Source organism: Acomys russatus, chromosome 31, assembly GCF_903995435.1.
Source record: "Acomys russatus chromosome 31, mAcoRus1.1, whole genome shotgun sequence".
NCBI lineage: Eukaryota > Metazoa > Chordata > Mammalia > Rodentia > Muridae > Acomys > Acomys russatus.
In genome coordinates, this window is record NC_067167.1 from 42,886,585 (window position 1) to 42,893,415 (window position 6,831).

The window sequence follows — 6,831 nt, forward strand, 5'->3', positions numbered from 1 at the left end:
CTTAAAGTGATAAGCTTTTCCAAATAAGATTAAAACTGTATCCAATGACAGTGAAGGTTTTCTTTCGTTAACATTTGTACCATGATGTCCCTTATTAACACATGTACTTTATTCTTTTTGTTGACAAGAGATCCTACGCACATGCCTCATGATTCCCTTTGTTAACATGTGCACCATAATTTGAATCTGTTCCTAATATGGGGCACCTGTTCTCATTCTGTCTCTTGTGTATTTGATCTCTAAATATAAATTTTTGGAAAAAATTACAGAAAATAGCCTATGAAAAGGAGAAGATGCGAGTTATTATGATTGGGAAAAGTAAATATAATAATATAAGCAAACATATCGGGCGATTATTACTTCCCAAGAACTTGTACTATAACAGGATAGGGATAAAACAACTTAGCGCCCAGTTCCCTTTATAGCAAGCAGCAGGTCCAATGTGCTTCTGTGTTAAATTTTAAACTCTGCCTCTCTCTCATTGCATATCAGCATCATGATGCCACATACAATATTTAAATAATTAATATAAAATAATCCATATCGTACTTAGTTTTTTTTGTTTTTTGTTTTTGGTTTTGGTTTTTGGTTTTTCAAATCCCACTTTATTTAAGGTTCTTAAATAATTTATCCTCTCTTCCAACTCACCAACCAGAGGAAGGAGAGAAAGAATGTTATTAGGAAAAAGAGTTTGTGGACCTGTATAAACATAGTTCCTTGAGCCAATCCCACGCTGTGTTCTCAGGTTATCAGCAGTCCAGCCCAATAGCCAACACCAAACAGCACACAAATCCAAGGAGGTGGCATGGCCTAGCAGAAACAGCAAGGCTCTGCAAGATGGCCATGAGTCTGTGGAAGCAGTCGGAAGCAGCCATAGTACCAATAGAATTCTCTGGAATTTTTCTTCCTGTGAAGCGAAGTCCAGCATAGACCATCAAAGTGCTGCACAGTGTGCAAATCCCAAAGCCTAATCTCACTGTCCACGATTCTTTTTATACTCCTTCCCCGCATCATGCACCTCTCACGTGTCTGCTCATATCACATACCTTTTCTTTTTTTTATTATTAATTTATTTTTCTTACTTCTCAATGGTTATCCCAACCCTTGTATCCTCCTGGAGGGGGAGACCTGGTGGCACTCAGAGGAAGGACAGCAGGTTACCAAGAAGAGACTTGATACCCTATGAGCATATACAGGGGGAGGAGGTCCCCCTCAGGAACAGTCATAGGGGAGGGGGGTAGGGGGAAAATGGGAGGGATGGAAGAATGGGATGTACTTAATTTTTTAAAATACAATTTTAGACTTTTTTATAAATGGTTTATAAAATTCTCAAAACATATAAACATTATTCAATAAAGTTTGCTGAAATTCATATAAAGTTTATTGAAATCCATACAAAATCATACATAAATCAGCAAGTGGTTTTAGTATGCGGACACTCAGCAATTTACAGACGTAAAACTCCACACTAATATTTGCTTATCCACTCTACATCATAAAATAGTTTCCCTGAGCTTGTCAAATAATATTTCAAATTCATGGAGAGTGGAAACACTTGAGAATTTCTGAAAAATAGGCAAATGAATGCAATGGGAATTTTAAAATGTCAGAAAATGTAGAAAATGGGCAAAAGACTTAAAGGAACATATCTTAGTTGCAGAACATTAGGCTAACAGAAAAAGGTGATTAATCAATTGTTTTCAAGACACATGGAAAACAATTAGTCATCTGGGATTTCACAAAAATTGCATAAACACCAGATGTTTCTGCTGCTCTGTATATGACAAATTCAATGCTCTTTATCACAGTATCTGAAGACAGTTAATTTTAAAGCAGAAAATGCTTCTGTACATAAAATTTAAATAAAATTATTACCATAATGTTATCATTTTTGCCAAGAGCCATCCTGTTAAAGAAGCTCATTAGACATGTGGGCGTTTCAGGAGGTGATCCAATATATTGCAAGGTCTGTGACAAAACAAAAAAAAAAAATTCACACATACTAGTATCTAAGATGACATTAGGAGAGCTTGATGCTAGACTGCCAGCTCAGAGAAATAACCTTACTCTTACTCTGGCTGAATACAACAATGTATCATTATTGTAAACGCTGAATGTAGACAGTGGTAGAAAGCTTGAATAGGACCAGGACTTGGCGTGTGCTCATTCATTTTAATTGTTATCATTTTATGTGACCTGTAAATAATCAAAATGTTAATCCAAGAATCCTATTTTTGAGGTTTTTGAAAACTGAAAATATATTACCTTATACATCTATCATTTTGGTCTATTGTAGATTGCTAAAATATGCTCAATATAACCATAGCTTTATTGTTCCAGTTTACAACAAATTTAACACTTGGAAATAATTAATTTAAATCATACTATGTAGCCAGAGAGTCACTCCAGCTAGGTGCCTGACAAGATCCAGAAAAAGTTCCCTTAGACTCGTTTGAACTAGTGAATCAGGATAATTTCCACCACCATCACCAGAAAATAAAACAAGCAACAGTGGTTACAGGGTAGAAGCCTGAAGGTTTTCAACACTGTTGCCTCCTTAGAAAGAATGTAAAGTGTGAAGATCAGATATAACAAAGCATTGAGGTGTTGAAAACTATAGTACTCATTAGACTCAGCCTAATTTATCTGTATGTTGTTCCCAGAGTCAGGTAACATGAAGTGGTCAAGGTGCTGTGAGAAACGTGAAGCTTGTGAAGAAATGTTGGTGCCAAGATGCTAAACATGGTACCTAATAGCTTGGGTAGTTGACGAGTTTTGATAACTTTCCTATAATTAATCACACAAAGGACCCTGAAAAGTGTATCTTAGGTGATGGTGAAACAGAAAGAAACTCTCAAATAACCCTGACTTTAAAATCACACCAGATTCAGAAATCTTTTCTGTCAGGCTGCCTGCCAAACACAAGGTGTTATTTTACAAATTTCAAATATAACAAGGTAAGAGTAAATCCACAGAAACTAAAGTCCCTTGAGGGTTATTCCTAGGACAGGAGGTAGGTAGGAGGCTTAAAGCAAGAGCCGTGCCCATTAGCACCCATTTCTTGCTGGTGTTACATTATAGTTTTTGATTTTTTTTTTTATTTTTATAGTGTCTGTGTGTGTGTTGTTTAGTGTGATTTTTAATGTCATTTTTAAATTGTGGTTTATTTGTGGGGTTTCTGTAATTCTTTGTTTCCTAATGAGAGAAATGAAGGGAATGAATTGTGTGGTTGCAGATATGGGAATTATTTGGGAGGAGTTGTAGGAGACAAAACCACAACCAAAATATACTGTATATATTTTTAAATTAAAAATAAAATGATTCCCTAAGCCCAGATTATTGAGAAGCATGTGAGTAATACTTACATTATGTATATTTATTAATGTTTATTATACAGAATATATACAATTCCCTTTATCTGAACATAATTCATATTGTATATATTTAATGTTCAATTGCAGAAATAGAAATAACTGTTAAAAATAAATGCAAACTCTGAAACTCTTATTAAAATGGAAAAAGAAAAACATTTAACCTTCATCACATAAAATAAAAGGGGGCACAATTTGGGTGAGTAGGAAGAGTGGGGTAGACCTGGGAGACATTGGAGGAGGTGAGAGAATATGGTCAAAATAAAATATATGAAATTCTCAACTAATAAAAACAGGGGGAGGAGGTCCCCCTCAGTCACAGTCATAGGGGAAGGAAGTAAGGGGAAAATGGGAGGGAGGGAGGAATGGGGGGATACAAGGGAGGGGATAGCCATTGAGATGTAATATGAATTAATTAATAAAATAAAAATAAAAAATAAACTGAAGTGAGCCTAAAAAATAAAAAATAAAAATAAAAACAGGAGGAAAATCAAGTGACAAAAAGCATGAGAAAATGTGATAGATTCTTTAGCTATGCAAAATTTAAGCTAAAACCATCGAAAGGTATTATTCCTCAATCATAAAGATTGAGAGATGCGGAAGGAGCCTGAGCAAGGGAGGTCCAAGCAGGCTGAGGAAAAGCAATCCCGCCACCTCGGAGTGGGTTCCGAAATGACAACGACCCTAATGCTGGATAACGGGGCCTACAATGCCAAAATTGGTTACAACCATCACAATGTCTAGGTTATTGCCAATTGTAAGTTCAGATCAAAAGCAGCTCATCTTAAAACACTCACTGCTGAGCAGATTAATGAGATAAAAGACCCTTCAGGACTCTTTTATGTCCTTCCTTTCCAAAAAGGCTACCTGGTGATTTGGGATGTCCAAGGGCAAGTTTGAGATTGTCATTTTGAAAAGAAATATATCAGGTAGATTTTTTAGATACTAATTTATTATAACAGAACCATACTTTTAACCTCACTTCAAGAATCAATGAAGGAAACTCTATTTGAAGGGTATCTAAGTAGAATTAAGAGTAAATGCTGTTGCTCTTAGTGCACACAGGCATTTTCAAGATAAACCTCCCGAATAATAGTAAATTGATTACTTTTTATAAATAAAAAATTTTTTAAAAGAGATCATATCCTACAGGCATCTGCATGCTGTGGATGAGACCAATGTGATTAATCAGGTGAAGGAAGATGTAAGTTACATGTCTTAGGATTTCTATAGAGATGTGGATATTGCCAAGTTAAAAGGAGAAGACAATACAGTGATGGTTGACTATGTTTTGCCTGACTTCAGTACTATTAAAACGGGCTTTTGTCAGCCAAGAGAAGAGATGGTGCTGAGTGGAAAGCACAAGTCTGGGAAGCAGATTCTTCACCTGGCCAATGAGAGGTTTCCATTCCAGAAATACTCTTTAACCCCACTGACATTGGCATCCAGGAGATGGGGATCCTTAGAAGCTGTTGTCTATTCAATTCAGAGAATACCTGAAGAAATGCAGCCACATTTTTAAACAACATTATTTTATTGATTGATTGATTGACTGATTGATTGATTTACATTCAGAATTTTAGATGCACCAAGATAGGAAAGCTGTTTTCTTCAAGGCTATCAAACACAAAGAGCCAAAACACTAAGAATGTAACATTTATATAACTCCTGATTGTGTCATGGTTCTTTTTGCCATAGGTAGTTTATTGTATATATGTGTAATAATATAAATATATACATAAAAATGGTTTTCCTTAGAAGATACTTTGTGTAATTTTGACTGTGCTTGGCTAAAGTGTTTACAGACTGATAAGATTCTGCTTTCTTAGAAGTAAGTATTTTATTTAAAATGTGTTATTCTTATTTGTACATAACAAAATTGGAAAGACCAATATTTTTAAAAAAGGATCAAGAGAGAAAAACTTACCAATGGACAACTTCTATAATAAAAGGTAAGATAAACTGAAACAATAATTTAAGAAGATTGTTTCTCCAACTGAACTCTAGGATGCTATGTGGCCCAGAAATCCCTTCTTGTAGCTGTGTTCCAATATGACAGCCATACTTAAAGATGATGAAACAACATTTTAGCAGCATTATCTGCCTTAACCAATATGAATACCACATATATACTTACCAAAGAGTACGTAGGTTTCATTTTATCTTTACACCGATAACAATTCATGAAGTGCTAACACTACCAACAACATGAGTTTATCTTTGTTTTGAAAAAGAAAATGTAACACTCAAAATAATGTGGAAAGTTTGATTCCCAAATAACAATGACAACAAGTAAGCCCTAGTAATAGAATGAAAGTCAAGCTTTAACAGTTGTGGCAGGAGATAATTCTGAAGACCAATAATGGCATTGCATTTGAGGAAAATTCTACATTGCCATTTGATTTGACAGCTATAATATTTTAATGAAATCTGGAAATATCAATTAAAAACAACACCCAAAAACTTTGTTACCCTGAAATAGTTGATACCCTGAAATATTTGAGTGAATCAAAACAAAACCAAAAAGCTCTCTACTTTGAAAACGCTTATCACATCAGAATTAACAACTTATTAATGTCTCTTTGAAAATCAGTTTCTTCTAAGCAGGCTACCAATATAAGACTTGATAGGCTATGACCATATAGTGGAGGAGGAGGTCCCCCTCGGTCACAGACATAGGAGAGGGGAAAACGGTGAAAGTGGGAGGGAGGGAGGAACAGGAGGATACAAGGGATGGGATAACAATTGAGATGTAATCTGAAGAAATTAATTAAAGAAAAAAATCAGTTTCTTCACCCATTAGAAATAAAAAAGAACGTGTATCTTCCTGATAAATAGGCTACAATGATCCACCATAATACATAAAGAGCACATTCTGGTTCCCTACCTCTAAATATGTCTCTATACACACAAAATAAACTTCGTAAGTTTTCTTAAGGTGCATGTACTTCATTAATTGTTTCCATTTTAAAATATGAAAAAGTTGAAATGTACTTGATGGGCTCATTTGTGTTTACAAAGTAATCATGTGCATCATATAATCTCATTTTCATGAGTGCATATACTGTCCTATGTACGTACACAAACATCCTAAGACTCTCAGACATGGTTTCACAGTGTATAACAGAGTATGTTCAGAACTGCTGAGCAAAAGGGTTACATAGTTTATTTCTGTCAAATTTATTGACCCTAAAGCCATCTGTCCTGAACTTAAATGGTCAGGATTGTCAGTAGTTGCTTTATTTATGTGATACTGAGAGATATACCACAGATATTAACTCAAAAGCCTAATGTAAATGGTCCCAAAATAGTCACAGGTCTTCTCACTCCCAGTTTTGAAGCATAAGAAAATGTGCTTAGCCTCTGAAAAGACTGATTGACTAGCTGTGCTCTGCCTTCTAGATAGAATATAAAATAAGATTTCAGGAAAAAGGCCATTCTTTCAACACATACTATTCTA

General features: G+C 35.0%; 1 pseudogene; it reads left to right on the forward strand.

Annotated features, from left to right (window-relative positions):
- The first annotated feature begins 3,965 nt into the window (after window positions 1-3,965).
- LOC127183642 (actin-related protein 6-like) lies at window positions 3,966-4,893 on the forward strand (annotated as a pseudogene).
- Window positions 4,894-6,831: the final 1,938 nt, after the last annotated feature.